The sequence below is a fragment of the Hyaena hyaena genome, unplaced genomic scaffold, assembly GCF_003009895.1.
Source record: "Hyaena hyaena isolate Hyena2069 unplaced genomic scaffold, ASM300989v1 scaffold_855, whole genome shotgun sequence".
Lineage (NCBI taxonomy): Eukaryota > Metazoa > Chordata > Mammalia > Carnivora > Hyaenidae > Hyaena > Hyaena hyaena.
Genome location: NW_024081489.1, coordinates 677,747 through 692,655, shown reverse-complemented (window position 1 = coordinate 692,655; position 14,909 = coordinate 677,747). Strand labels below are relative to the sequence as shown.

The window sequence follows — 14,909 nt, the reverse complement described above, 5'->3', positions numbered from 1 at the left end:
CTTTCTCACCTCTATGATTAAAATTCTATGGTGACCTTTAAGTTGAATTACTTTTGCTTTTATCCAGAAGCCGAATTAAGCAGAGATTCATCCAAAGCTTAAATTACCTGTAAACAAGATCGTTCCATCGAAGAGAGTGAGGACCGCTACCAGGGACATCATGAATCTGGATTCAGTGTCTATTGAATGCTACCGCAATGGAGAGGAGTTCTGTTCAACTTGGCGTTTACGGAATGTGCCTTGAAGGCTATTATCTGAATATCAACCTACCTTCTCTCCCTGCCCTTTCTCTGAAAAGAGGAATTATAACTATAAATAAGAAAATGACAGAATCTCCTAAGAAAATGAGATTTTTCTCTCAATTATTTAGCCTTTAAGCCATTTTGCTAATTGCTTTTTTTTTAAGCCTGGAAAATGAAACTTAATAAAGGGAGAGTGTTTTAATTAACCATTGAGAAAAAACATACACAAACTTGGAATTTGAGCTGTTAAATTTAAAGGGGAAGAAGGCAGAGGTAAGAGTGGAACGGCAGTTTTTAGAGAAATGAAGAAAGCATTCTTTCTGATAGCAGCTCCACCTCATACCTCCTAAGGATCCTGCCGTCTGTGTCTCCCCACAGACCAGGTGCCTTCTCTCAGGACACCCGGAGAAGGTACAGCAGATGGGACCGAGTTGGGCATCCATCACTTCAGATTCATTTAGTCACTATTTTAAGACTGATCACTGCCCTTCCCTGCAAAGCTAAGCAAAAGTGATCAATTACTGTTCCTGTTCTTTTGTGAGTACACCATTAGCTCCCGCAAATCTTGGAATAGGGTAAAAATGCATACAAATGCTGTCAGCCGAACTAATGTGTTTCTGATGGGAGACTGTCTATTAATGGAAATTTCAAAGAAGAAGCCTTATCAATTAACACCGGCTGGAGGTACCGAGGTACAGAGCCTCAGGGAAATGAGACCAATCCTATGAGAAATCAGCAATTTAAAAGAACGGTACTTAAGAAAAGGGCGATAACCACTCACGCCACTACAGAACAATGGCAGCACAATACTACCATTCCTGCTTGTGAAAATACAACTCAACAGATTTAAGGTACATAATTAAGTGTGAATAAGTGATTTAAAAATTTTTAATCAAAAATTTTATGACTACCAAATAGATGGAGAAAGGGAGATGGTATAATGAATCTCCATATACTCATCATTTACATGCAGTGATTATCAGGGTTTTGCCACATTTGTTTCATTGTTTTTCCTTTGCTGAAGCTTGTTAAAGCCAATCCCAGCAGCGTGTAATCTCATGCCCAAATACTTCAGCAGCCACTTATAAAAGCACAGACAGGGGCGCCTGGGTGGCTTAGTCGGTTAAGCGTCCGACTTTCGCTTAGGTCATGATCTTGCGGTTCGTGGGTTCGAGCCCCGCGTCGGGCTCTGTGCTGACTGCCAGCTCGGAGCCTGGAGCCTGTTTCGGAGTCTGTATCTCCCTCTCTCTCTGACCCTCCCCTGCTCACGCTGTCTCTCTCTCCTAGAAATAGATAAAACATTAAAAAAAATTAAAAAAAAAAAAAAAGCACAGACATTCTCAGAATAACAGTGGTACCACCTCACCTACATATTAACAACAATGTTGTCTCATGTCCAGTCCAAAATAAAAATTTTAGGGGCGCCTGGGTGGCTCAGTCGGTTAAGTGACAGCCTTTGGCTCTGTTCATAATCTCACACTTCATGAGTTCGAGCCCCGGGTTAGGCTCTGTGCTGCTAGCTCAGAGCCTGGAGCCTGCTTCGGGTTCTGTGTCTCCCTCTGTCCTCCCTCCCCTTCTGATGCTCTGTCTCTCTCTTTCTCTCTCAAAAATAAACATTAAAAAATGTCTTTTCTCATAGTTGATATGCTCAAATTAAGATCTAGAGAAGATCCAACCATTGTATCTGTTAAATCCTTCTCTCTCTTTTTTTTAAATCTATAGCAGCCTTCAGTGCCATTAACTTGGCATAGAAACTATGTCATTTGTCTAGATTTCTGTTCTACTTTTATGTTAATGGCTTGTTCTCCTCCTCTATTTCCTTTTGGTTACAAATTATCAACTGAGGCTTAGTTAGACTCAGGTTCAACTTTCCAGCATGACTACCTCATGATGGACGGGGCATGGTGCTTCATGTTACCTAAGGAGGGAGAAAAAGTCCTGGTTTTCTCACTTAGTGTTGTAACAAAAACCTGGCCCCTCTCTTCTCTGGTTCTTTCTCAGTCTTTAAACTAGTGAGTTCAATCACTGATGACCCCTGTGTGAACCAGTGACTGAGTGAAGATCGCAAAATAGTGACTTTCTAATTCTATCGCCTCTTCTGTATTTAATAACTAATATTTCTGTAAAGAGTTTTTCCTCATCAATTGGCCATTTTGACTACCGGAAAACGTAGTTCTTTCAAAGACAGGATAAATACTTTTCTTTCTTTTACTTGTCAATTTTCAGAGCAAGCAGTTGGTATCCTAATAATTTCCAAAGGGTGGTTGCAAAGTATCTCAAAGCATCAACTTAATGATATGCTAACCATCTCCATTATTTTTAAAGTTCTAGTTCAACTTAAATTTCCTAATGAAGAGTGTCTGGAATAATTCCAGGCTCAAATGCTTTTCTTTACTCTTATTTTCCACGTGATTTATGTATGCTATCAGTCTCACATTATATTGGAGTATATGAAAATTTGAATAAATCAAAATCAGTTTGATCAGGCTAGAATGGGAACCATCACCAACCTATCAGGGTCCCCTTATTCCCCAGGACACCTGTGACCTGGCATCTCCAGAAGACAGAGCTAATGCCTTCTGATTGACTAGAACTCTGGAGAAGCCAGCAATATGCTCTGCTCTAATGAAAACCAGGAGAGAATTGTTTTGGGAGAAATTCTATTAAATTTTTTTAAATGTTTTTATTTATTTTTGAGAGCAAGAGTGAAAGAGAGCATGAGCAGGGGAGGAAGAGAGAGAGAGAGGGACAGAATCTGAAGCAGGCTCCAGGCTCTGAGCTGACAGCACAGAGCCTGACGTGGGGCTCGAACCCACAAACCATGAGATCACGACCTGAGCTGAGGTTGGACGCTTAACCAACTGAGCCACCCAGGCCCCTGGGGAGAAATTCTATTAAAGCGATCTAAAACACTGTTGCTTGTGCCAATATATCAGTGTTCGTGAAACAGATCATTCTGGTTCTACATAAAACTCACTTAACTTTTTTGCTTTCAGAAATTAAGCACCAGCCACAACATAGTTTATAAATCAGTAGCTGCTGTCTGAGAGCATGGGAGCACACAAGAATGTATCCTGGTGTGTCTCTGTGGCAATAAGATTAAGAACTGCTGAAGGAGAGTATGGGTATCTCTGATCTGTGAGGCCAGTGGGAATCGCTTTACTCTGGGACGGAGGGCTGCTCCTGGAGTCCTGGCAGCCACTTTGGGGACATGTGCCTTGAAACATACAACCTCTCTATGGATTTAATTCTGGGAGAACAACTTAAAGCATGCCAGATTTGTGATATAATGGCCCTTTAAAGATGCCTACACCCTCCTCTCTGCAACCCATGAGGATGCTACTTTACCTGGCATAAGGGACATTGCTGATGTGATTATAGTAATAGGTCTTAAAATAAAGAGATTATCCTGGATTGTTTGAGTGGCTTTGACCAAATCACATGAGCCCTTAAAAGTGGGAAACATTCACTGGCTGGACTCAGAAGAAGAACATGGCAGAAGGAAAAGTGAGAGATACTCAGCCTGAGAAAGATTTCATGCTTGCTGGCTCTGAGATGTAGGGACTCGAGCATGTAAAAACCGAGAAAGGTCAGTAGCAGGTAAGGGCAGCTCCATCCTGATAGCCAGTAAGGAAACAGGCACCCCAGTCCTCTAACCCCAAAGATCTGGATCCTGCCAACAACCTTAATGAGAGTGGACACAATTCTTCCAAGAACCTCCTAATAGGAGTCCAGCTGGTCAACACCTTGACTTCAGCCTCCCATGACCCAGAATGGAGAGACTGCTGAAGCCAGCTCAGACCTCTCGCTTACTGAATTGTAAAATTTAAAAAAAAAGGTTATTTTCAGCCAACGGAGATTGTGGTGATTTGGTGTGGTGGCAAGAGAAAGCTGAATCCATATGGACTCTGGGTCTACCAGATCACTTAGTGGAAGGGCATTACACTCCCTGCTGAGTGAATCACTGGTGCTCCCTGAGCACAGAATGTCTGAGTTATCACAATGTAGAAGAACTGCTCTCACTCCTCCCTCTCGACTCCTTAGCCTCTTTTTCTTCATCTTGAGCCAGTACGGTCAGGGGCTATGATTGTACAGTCTGCAATCAATTTTGTTGATTATTTTCTTGGCGATGTGTTTCTATTAGTGGTAGTATTATCCCAAGATGTATTATTAGCAAAAGAGCTACAATTATTTTACTTTTGGTGTCACCCTAGGTTCTCAATTATCTTTTATAGGACTACTTTTATTAGAGAACCTTTTTTTCCCCCAGTTGAAACATGGACTTAGCAGTGATCTTTTAGAATACCTCTTGTTTGAAAGTTTGGAACCGCTTTTACACAATCCCAGTGGAATGTAAAAGTGTTATGCTAAATGTAGTAAAGTTTTTACATGTAAGACTAATTGGTTGCATCATCAATAGGTTACAGAAAATGAAGGCTTTAAAGGGCAATATGAATATTTTCTTTAATTAAATAATGTGCCTCTCAAGCTGTTTTCCACAGAGAGTAATCAGGGATGACTATTATCAAACTAAGATAATTTCATCCCTTTGCAAAAAGGAGAAGAATGTGGAAGGAATAATGCCAAATGCAACTACAACATTTTGATGGAGATAAATGCACGACAAAGTTCAGTCCTACAGCAAAAAAGACCAGAAGAGACACCAACATAATTTCATAAATGATGAAAATCATGTAACAAAAGCTTTCTAGATGATGGGTTAATGAGATGTTACTAATGTAAATTTTATGCCTTGTTTAACTTTTTCTTCTGGTGGAATTTTCCAGTGTGACACCCATATTTAATATCAGAATTTCCAGGAAAACAGAAGAACCGGAATGACATTTCAGCTGCATATTCCTTGTTAAGATTTGTGGGGACTGAAATATCAAAGTCACATTAGAAAATGTAATTAACTTAAATCCCTTTTGGGAAAGGCAAAAAGAAAAGTGAATTGAAAATAGAATTATCTCCCAGAGAACATTTAAAAACTGCCAAACAGTCAACGTTAGCTATTGTTCCCGAGAACTTTGTCCTCTCGGCACGTTGAATTTCTGGTCACAAGACCGTGCACCATCATATTGCCAAACAACTTACACCACAAAGGAATCATAATATTCTTTTAAAATGAAGAGCAGAGGATTAATAAGAACCTTTACTGTACCAAATTCCTTCAATCTCAATGGAATGGCCAAATGCTAGCTGGGAAAATGACTTCAGACTGCTTAACTGCCATAATTGAGGTGAGATTTTCCTCCATGCCTGCATGTGCAGAATAGAAGTATTTTCAGTTCGGGAGTGATTTCACAGGACTGCTGTTTTACAGGCCTGCCAATGGAAAGTTAGGGGGTGAGTTTGGGAGTAGACCGTATTTTTCTACAGAGAACCGACTCTGCTAGGAGGGCTCGTGAACACGTGTTCATTTCCCCCCTCATTCTTTCTCCAAGAACAGCAGGAATGATCTGTGTTTCTGCCCCAGAAGGTAACCCTGTTGGATGCTATCAACACAACTGTGAAGCTATTAATGATTATATTTGAAAATTTTAGCTACCTTCTGCTTCAATTAGTTTCCTGTCATATACACATACATGAAAGCTTAAAGACATATGACTATTTTTTCCCTCAAAAGGCTTTCAAGTTATTCAGAGATTCCAGGCATATACCATCCCATTGGCTGGCTAGGGAACTGTATCAATTACCTGGTGAAGGAAATAGGGATGCTCTGACTTCCCCGGGTGATACCAGCATCCAAAGGTAATTTTAATGAAATTATTTATTACTATAAAATCTCAAACCAACCCCACCTGATGCATTATGACACAGGATAAGCCTGCCTGAACATGCTTTTTTTTTTTTTTTTCCAACTAGTATGGTAAAACATCTATTTTTTCCCCATCAACTGAGGAGTGAATGTTTCCCCCAAATCTGTCATTTAATTAAATTCCTCTTGCTCTGTAGGGACCAGGTGACTATAAAGAAATTTAATTTCTTGTCTCGTATGCTAAGTTCTTTAATATATGGTATGTGTATGTTCTTTAATATTTATAATTTGCATGTATGTGTATGTTTTATATATATATATAACATATATATAACATATACATACATATATGTAATGCATTATATATATATATTGTATGCATTACATGTATATGCATTACATATACAGCATATTCATGTATGCTAATTTATACCAGCAGGTCACCTTGATTCATCATAAGAAGAGATGTTCCTTTGCTTTGTGTGAAAAGAAGCAACTTAAATTTCTCCCATTTCCCATTGTCGGCTGAAATTCTCCTTCTAGACACTCATTCTTTTTTAAATAAATGTTTATTTATTAGAGAGGAAGAGAGAGAGACAGACAGACAGGGAGAGAGAGGAAGAGGAAAAGGAAAGAGAGGGAGAGAGAGACAAGAGTCAGAGGGAGGAGGGGCAGAGAGAGAGTGAGAGAGATAATCCCAAAAAGGCTCCATGCTCAGTGCAGAGCCCAGTGTCGGGCTCAATCCCATGAACTGTGAGATCATGACCTGAGCCGAAATCAAGAGTTGGATGCTTAATGGACCGAGCCACCCAGGTGCCACAGACTCTCATTATTTTAAGGAGAACTATGCTGTGCTATCAGTCATTTACCCATTAGAGGTAATGACTCATCAGCCCCTCTGGAGCTAGAGCAGAGAAAGGAAGCTTTAGTGCCTCGGTCCCCTGAGGCTGCCATGGCAGCAGCGGGATGTTGAACAGATAGGCTGCGGCAGGAGCAGCTGCAGGCAGACTGAGCTCGTGCAGGGTGTGTTTCTGTGGAAGGGGCAGTGCCTGGGCTAACTGATTCTTTATCTTTTTCATAACTACAAATTTCTTTTTTTTCTTTTTCTTTTTTAAATGTTTTATTTATTTCTGAGAGAGAGAGAGAGAGCGAGAGAGAGAGAGAGAGAGCGAGCGAGCAGGGGAGGGTTAGAGAGAGAGGGAGACAGAGAATCTGAAACAGGCTCCAGGCTCTGAGCTGTCAGCACAGAGCTCAACGCGGGGCTCCAACCCACGAAACGCGGGGCTCGAACCCACAAACCGGGAGATCATGACCTGAGCCTAAGTTGGACGCTTAACCGACTAAGCCACCCAGGTTCCCCTACAAGTTTCTTTTCATACTTAATATAAGAAATCTCCAATTTAAATATTCTCAGGGGAGCTGTACTTCTACCTAGGAGAATAGATAAGTTCCTACATCAAGATTAATGATCATGTTATGGTTACATGTTATTTTTACAAACCAAACACTTCCTATTTCTGAGAAAATAAATTCCTATAAGGGTAAAAAAAATACAGATATATTGGGAGCAAGACATGGAAGAATAAGGTAAGAAATCTGCTCGAGGAACAACGGCCTCCTTATGGGTCCTGGATCATGGCAGACACAGACTTGTCTGGAAGCTCTTACCCCCAATAGTCACCTGGCAAATTCTTGCATCTTTTCCAAGTTTGCTTCACTGTCACCTTCTCACTGAGGTTAACTCCCCCAAGGATCTCCATAGTCCCCAGCTCCTTGCCCTCTGGACCTGCCATCATTTGCTTTGTTCTTCTAATAGACTTCTCTTTGGCTATGGATATAGATTTTATGTTATTGTGTAACTGTGTTTAGAATTTATTTCTGCATTTGTTACAATGCAGCCCTCACCAGGGGGATCTTTCTCCTTTCACTTATAGAAAGCACCATAAGTAATCTATAAAATTTGCCAAAGAAGTGAGAAAAAGAATTTTAAAAATCACCTGTAATAAGGATTTTGAGATGCTTACACATGTAATCAGAATTATTTGGAACGAGTTCTGAAAACAAAATTTATGTGTCTCAGTGAATCATTAAGGAGACAGAATGAACATCTCAAAGGATACAGCCAATGATCTCAAACTCCTCTCTCCTGAAAGGCTTAAGCATATTTGATAATCATACATTTATTTAATCTGTAATACAGTGATGATTATTTGTATCAATGCAGCACTTCTGTCCTGCATTGCACTTGCTCTTTAGTGAGTTTTCACAGGCCAAACATTGTTGAAGTATAATCTTTTCAGGAACTTCAGAGATAGGAGTCAACTGGGAAGCCCAGTACTTGTTGCTACTGTGAAACTGTAATTCTTTAAAGATACTGTGGTCCACATGAGATTGATAACTGGAGAACACAGTGGCTAAGAGTTCACACCTTCTTTCTCGAACCTTCATCAATCAGTTCTGAGCAAGGACACCATAACTGAGCCCCTATCAAACAAGACTGCCAGCAGAGGTCTGACTCTTTTATTTGGCCTCTGTTGGTGTATCTGTGGTACCACTAAAGTGGGGGAGGGGGGGTGGACCTGGCTCTCGCTTTTCATTAGCAGATTGAGACTTCTGTTACTCTTTGTTAGAGATTGATTGACGTGGAGTAGGCAACCGGTCATATATTGCTTTCAAATACAAGAGAGAGAAAATTGGATATTTTAACCTTGCAAGGAGATAAAATTGCATTTAAAACTATAACAACCATGAGAATACTTGAAGCAACCTTTGATTTCCGTGATCTCTTTCATCCACTTATTCTAAAGTTGGAAGGAGAAAAGGGTCAGGAAGAAGGTGTGGTCCCTATTTATTCATTTAGGGAGGATGAAAGACGACTCAGAGCCCATCAGTCACATGTCATCAGATTGCATTCACGTTTCCACAAAATAATTTCCAACATTTATTCAGATACATGTCTTTAATACAGGCTTCTGTTAAGATACCATTTTTTCCTCATCTAAAATTCACACAAAGGGGAAAGGCTGTTTTTTATAATGTCAAAATAAAAATGGATATTAGGTTTTCCTGTCCATATTAAATCAGCATGTATGCATTATTTTCTATAACATACATGGGGTTGTCTGGGACACATCCTAAGAAAAATATTTCTGTGACAGGACAAAATCTGCCCTTTATGTGACAAGCTCTTTGACGTGCTATCTAATTTTATCCTTGACATAAAATCTAAGCGGTACACATTATTGTAGCTTTGTTAGCACAGGAAACTAAAACTAAGGGAGCAAATAGCTTTCCTAAGATCATACAGATGATAAATCCAAGACTATACTCTTTACTCTGCACCCCCACAGTTGTGTGAGTTTCCAAAATAATATGCTTTCAAGGTGCTGAAAGATATTATTATAGTAAGTGCTAGTTGAAGGCTTTCTGAAAATTACAATGAAGTAATATTCATTTAAGAAGAACTCTGGGTGTCTGGGCAGCTCTGTCGGTTAAGTGTCTGACTCTTGATTTCAGCTCATGTCATGATGTCATGGTTCATGGGATCAAGCCCTGCATTGGACTTTCTGCTAAGCATGGAGCCTGTTTGGGATTCTCTCTGTCTCTCTGTCTCTCTCTCCCCCTCTGCTCCTCTCCCACGTGTGCTCTCCCTCCCCCTCAAAATAAATGAACATTAAAAAAAGAACTCAAGAATTAGATTTTAGAAATAGTTGGCTTTTTTCACATAGAGCAATACTATAAAAGAAAATATCCACATGTATTGTGTTTTTAAGCATGCATTGACTAAGAGCATGGAGCAGGTTGGAATGAGTCATCTTTTCAGCCACATTTACAAATGTACACCTAAAACAAGGCCAGCAGTTCCTGGTAAAACTTGATACCTTGACTCAGAAATCAAAATGTGACTGAGCTGGGCCAGGAACGGAAGGGAGTGAAAATGCCTTGTATTTGAACCTATGATCAACACTTTTTGAGGAACTCAGAAAAAATAAGTCCATCTCTGTGATGTAGCTTTCTTCACTGACAGAACCGTACTGTGTATCAGTCTCTAAACAAATCTTAGCATAAAGTCTCAGGATACAATATGGAGCAAAAATAAAATTGCTAGCTGAGGAGCCCAACTGATGAAAGAAACTTCAGCTGAAGTTCCAAATGAGATTAAAAAAAATGATATGGTGCTTTGAGGAATTAAAAAATGAGTAAATCCTGCTACCTGCCTCTGAGTTTTCTATATTATTAGAAAGAGAAGGCATGCCTATGTCTAACCATAATTGAAACCAGACTCTAAGTTCCAGAAATACATTGCTATGAATTTTAGAAAGAGAGAATTCCTTTCTTTTTTCAGGAGGATCAATAAAGAGTTGATGGAAGAAGTGAAATTTAACAGTCTTGAAGGACAGGGAAGAATTGCACATTACTGTTAATTCTGTTAACAAAGAAGTTGTGCTCTGGCAGCATTTTTATGTGGTCATAAATTGTACCACCAAACAAGGAAGTAATATTGGAAGCAGAGACATTAGTCCAAGACGCAGGGAGAATCATAGGATGAAGGTAGGGGTTGGCATAGGGAAGAGTCATTAGTAACAAATAATTTATGCCAAATTTACTGAATAGGTTCAGATATACACATTGTAGTGTTGGGAATGATGGAAAGAATAGGCAGTGTGAGGAGGAGAGAATGCAGTAGACTGCCTCCAAAGGTGGCCATCAGCAATTCCTTGTCCCCCAACATGCAGGAGATAATGGGATCTGCGTCTCCTCCCTGAATCTGGGCAGGCCCATGACGTTCTTTGACCAGCACAGTGCTACAGAAGGGATGCTGTGCCCATCAGGGGTCCAGATCCTATGAGTCTTGGTACTTTTTGCTTTCACTGTGATGGCTTTCAGCTGTCAAACTGTAAGGAGATCCAGAATATCCCACAGGGAGAGGCCACATGGAGAGGGCCAGAACAATGGGATATCACATGGAACGTGGCCCACTTGGAAGAAAATTGAGGTGCCCCAAGAGATTCACCATCAGCATCACATACACTTCCGCCCCAAATTTATTTATAACCACTTTCTCAAGTCTCATCCCTATCTCTTTCTCTCTCTCTTCTTTCCATAAGGGACAAGTGAATACATTCCTAAAGAATGAATCAAACACTTACTGAGCACACTGTATGTGGCTGGCAAAGTGATAAGAGTCCATCAATGAGAGTATGATAAGACTTCTCTAGAAACCAAAGCAGTATCTCTTACTCATGATTTAACAGCTCACATCAACTCTTAGGGAGGCTGTTCTGATTCCCACGCTAACAACTAGGGTGTTAGAGTCCCCTTGTTCATGTTCTTTAAAAACCCGATATATTCCTTCAACACATTCTAATCTGTTTATTGGTCTCTCTTACCCACTAAACACAACTACTTATGTACAGAGACCAATAACTTTTATCTTCAGCACATAACAGATGCTTATTAAAGAAACATAATCTCTAGAATATGATTAAATACTAAGCCAAAACTTTTCTGGAAAACAGCACTTGAATGACTGACAGATGGATGCATGGATGGACAGAATGACTAAGTGCTCAGGGAACTCACTTAACATGCATTCTCTGTAAGTTTCAGCTAATTAGCCAAGAATGGCATTGAACTGTTTTTCATTACCACTGAGGGGAAGCTTCCAGAGGCATGAGCACACGCACAGAAAGAGGTCTGACCAAGAGGAAGGTCCCTGTCTTGGGTTTCTGTTGTGCAGCCGAGGAGGAGAACTGGGCTATGAGATGAGATGCTCATAGATGAACATGGAAAAGGCAGCTGGGACAGAGCATGGCTGGAGGGGCCGGGTTGGGGGGAAGGAAGGAGAGTTGTGGGCGGTTCTGTTAAAGGAGCGTAGATAGAGTAGGAAGCATCTTGGAGTTTATGTTCAAGCCCCCTACATGTTATCCTAGATAAAACATGAATTCTTTGGGAGGTTTTAGGAGGGCAGGAATCTGATGAGATTTGGAATCATGGCATAATCTTTCACTGACCCAAAGGAGGACCAGGGTGAGGAAGAGAATTTCCAGTGAGACGCTACACTTCTTAGTGAGACACTCTGGTCAAGTAGACACCACCGCCAATTACCATTAATAGATTTTTTAAAACCAGGGACAGTTTGGCTCTTAGAGAATCTGTTATCAATTCATGGAAACACACTATTTAAAAAAACAAGTCCCTGAGAAATATTAGCGAATGCCTTTATAGGTCTTGCAGATTTCTAAGTGGGTCCTTCTGGTCTTGGTAAAGACCTAGATTCCCAATTTGGAACTACACTGGATGAGAATTCACTTAAAATGGGCTGGAAATAAGCCACAGCAATCAGAAAAATTGCCCCCAAGCCATGGCACTACTGCCTTATATTATCTTACATTCTTAAGAACATTGTGAAAACTGCCATGAGCCACTGAGAAACCCGAATTCATATTCTCACTTAAACTTAAAAAGATTGACATGCAAATGAGTCAAAGAAATTAAATCCTGGCAATAGGGGGAATGAATTTGATTCGTTTCGCTGTTGTGGGGAAAGCACTGGGCCAGATTACTGGGTATTAACACAGGGTTTCCGCAAGATGAGGCGGCGATCTCCGTACGATTCCTGCAGACAAATACTCACATTAAAGCATCCACTTCTCTAAATGGCAGTAGCTGGCCTCCAGCTGACAGCCTCAAACCAGGCCAAGACATGTGAGCTAGATGAAGTGGACTGAAAGGAGATATGTTCCTTCCAGAACCAGGTGGGGACTCCCTCTGACAGCCGCGGAGGAAACCAGGACTGTCCTTTGTTTCTTGTCATCCCTGCCTTTGGAGAGTTGAAATCTTTTAGTCTCCCCAAGCAAGTCTCCAACTAGGTGACTTAGCAACGACAAAGGAGACTTTCCTGAAGAGCACAGAGTGATGCCTCTGCCCAGGATGGAGCTCATGGTATCCAACCCTTCACCGGAGGACCCGTCCCTGATAACCTGAGACCTTGCCGCCAGCGGGTCCAAGGGCAAGAGAGGCCCACGGTGCTCGGCCCCTTCAATACCCAAGTCTGCTGTCTGCACTGCTGCAAATAAAAACACAGGATTGCACAGGCAGTCTGTGCCCAGAGCAGAATCTGGCTCTAGGCTGAGGAATACCGGACTCCACACAGGGCAAGAGGCTCCAGTCTTTTGGGTGCAGCCTTCGTGGGGGCTATTCCTTGCTAAAGAAAGGGGAGAGCTGACATGCCCCACCCACCAACAGGGTGTTTTCCCTTTTGAATTCTCAGTAAAAACATATCTGAACTGCTGTGTCCTCTCCCCCTGAAATAGCTAAAGGGATGTGACTTGTGGCTCTTTTCCTCTGAAGTCATTTTACTATCGAATTTGCACAACCATAATGTTTCTCCATCGTTCATTATTATTCTGTTGGTATCACTTCCTTTCTCTCTTTATTAGGTTTTCATTTCAATTATCTAGGCTATTATTATTATTTTTTATCACTCCTACTATTAATACTGCTGCTGCTTCCAAACAGTTGTTATTTTCTTATCTGAAGTGAGTAATGGTCTGGAGACGTGAACAGTAATTGACACATGTTACTTTAGGAGGCAGGCTGATAAACTTCATAGAGGTTGCCAAAGGTTCTGCATCTACTGAACATGCTTATAAAATACGATTGGATATTAATATATAAATATTCATGATATAGAATGTAATAATAGTACATACTATTCTCTCTGAATATTTGAGAACTCTTTATATGGCACTTTGTTCTTCTGATTTTGAACTCTTCTTTGAGATGCTATTAAGCAGAGCACATATCCCAGACTCTTTATATGCGATTTTGTTCTCTAGTATTTGCTTGAGGGTCCGTGCTGGGTCCAAAGCTTTCCAAAGACCTTTTTTGATTGCTGCAGACCATAGTGATTTGAGAGTGCTTCTAAACTGCCGAGGAACGCTGTCTTGTGCATGCCACTGGAGGGATAGTTGAGGTGTTGGTGCGATATATAGTAGCTCACTATAACAAGCCCAGGGAAATTCAGACATCCAAATGAGGCACATCTTTCAAAGCAGTCTCAGCAGGAAGTTACTGACACTCTTTTCTCAGCGAAGCTGCCTGGGCTTAAAACACTTTTCTCTTTTGAAAGTGCCTTGAGTTTACGGTTCTTATTTTATGCTTGTTTGCAGGTCAGACAAGGAAAAGAAAACCTCTTTTTACACTTGCACTGGAGTTCTGGTCTATAATGATATTCCTTCTTCTGATCAGCCACCGTATGCAGCTGACTGTGGTACAAGTGACTTCGGGAGGTTTCCCCAAATCAAATCTGCCCTCAACGATGAAGATTTTTATCCAGCATAAAGCGTATGATAAATATTTGATGACTGCATGATTGAATTAGACACTTGGTAGGCTAGTCAAAATTAGGTGCTGTTGGCTCCGAAAATGGACTTAAAAATTGCCTCAAGCAAGGGCACTATTGCCTCATTCTTATATATTATTATCTAATTTAATTTTGGCACATGCTATATAGTTGTGTGAAGAATTTATGCATTCCATTTCTTCTGTGCCCATCTGCAAGCGCCCATGGCGAAGGCCTGTTAATTCATTTTTTCTTACTGCATACATCACATAGTATGTAAGTTCCACTGCAAGATGTATTGCAAAGATCAGGGTGGAGAGAGGAAAACAGTATTCTGCCTCAGCTACAATACTGGCAGGTTAAAACCCATCATAACCTGACCCTAACCTCCCTTTTCTGCTTCACTGATCCACCCAACTGTGGGCCCCATCTCTGAACCACAGTTTACCCAAAGTTTTCTGAACACACCCTCCGGTCCCATGCATCTGTGCCTTGATTCAGGATCTTCCTTTTATCTGAAATTCTAATGACAACCTATCCATCTTTCCCAATTCTAAAC

General features: G+C 40.8%; 1 protein-coding gene across 1 annotated transcript in view; it reads right to left on the bottom strand.

The window, feature by feature from the left end:
• LOC120222260 (contactin-associated protein-like 2) overlaps positions 1–14,909 on the bottom strand; it is a 778,685-nt gene that overhangs the window by 140,529 nt on the left and 623,247 nt on the right. The window lies entirely within an intron of this gene.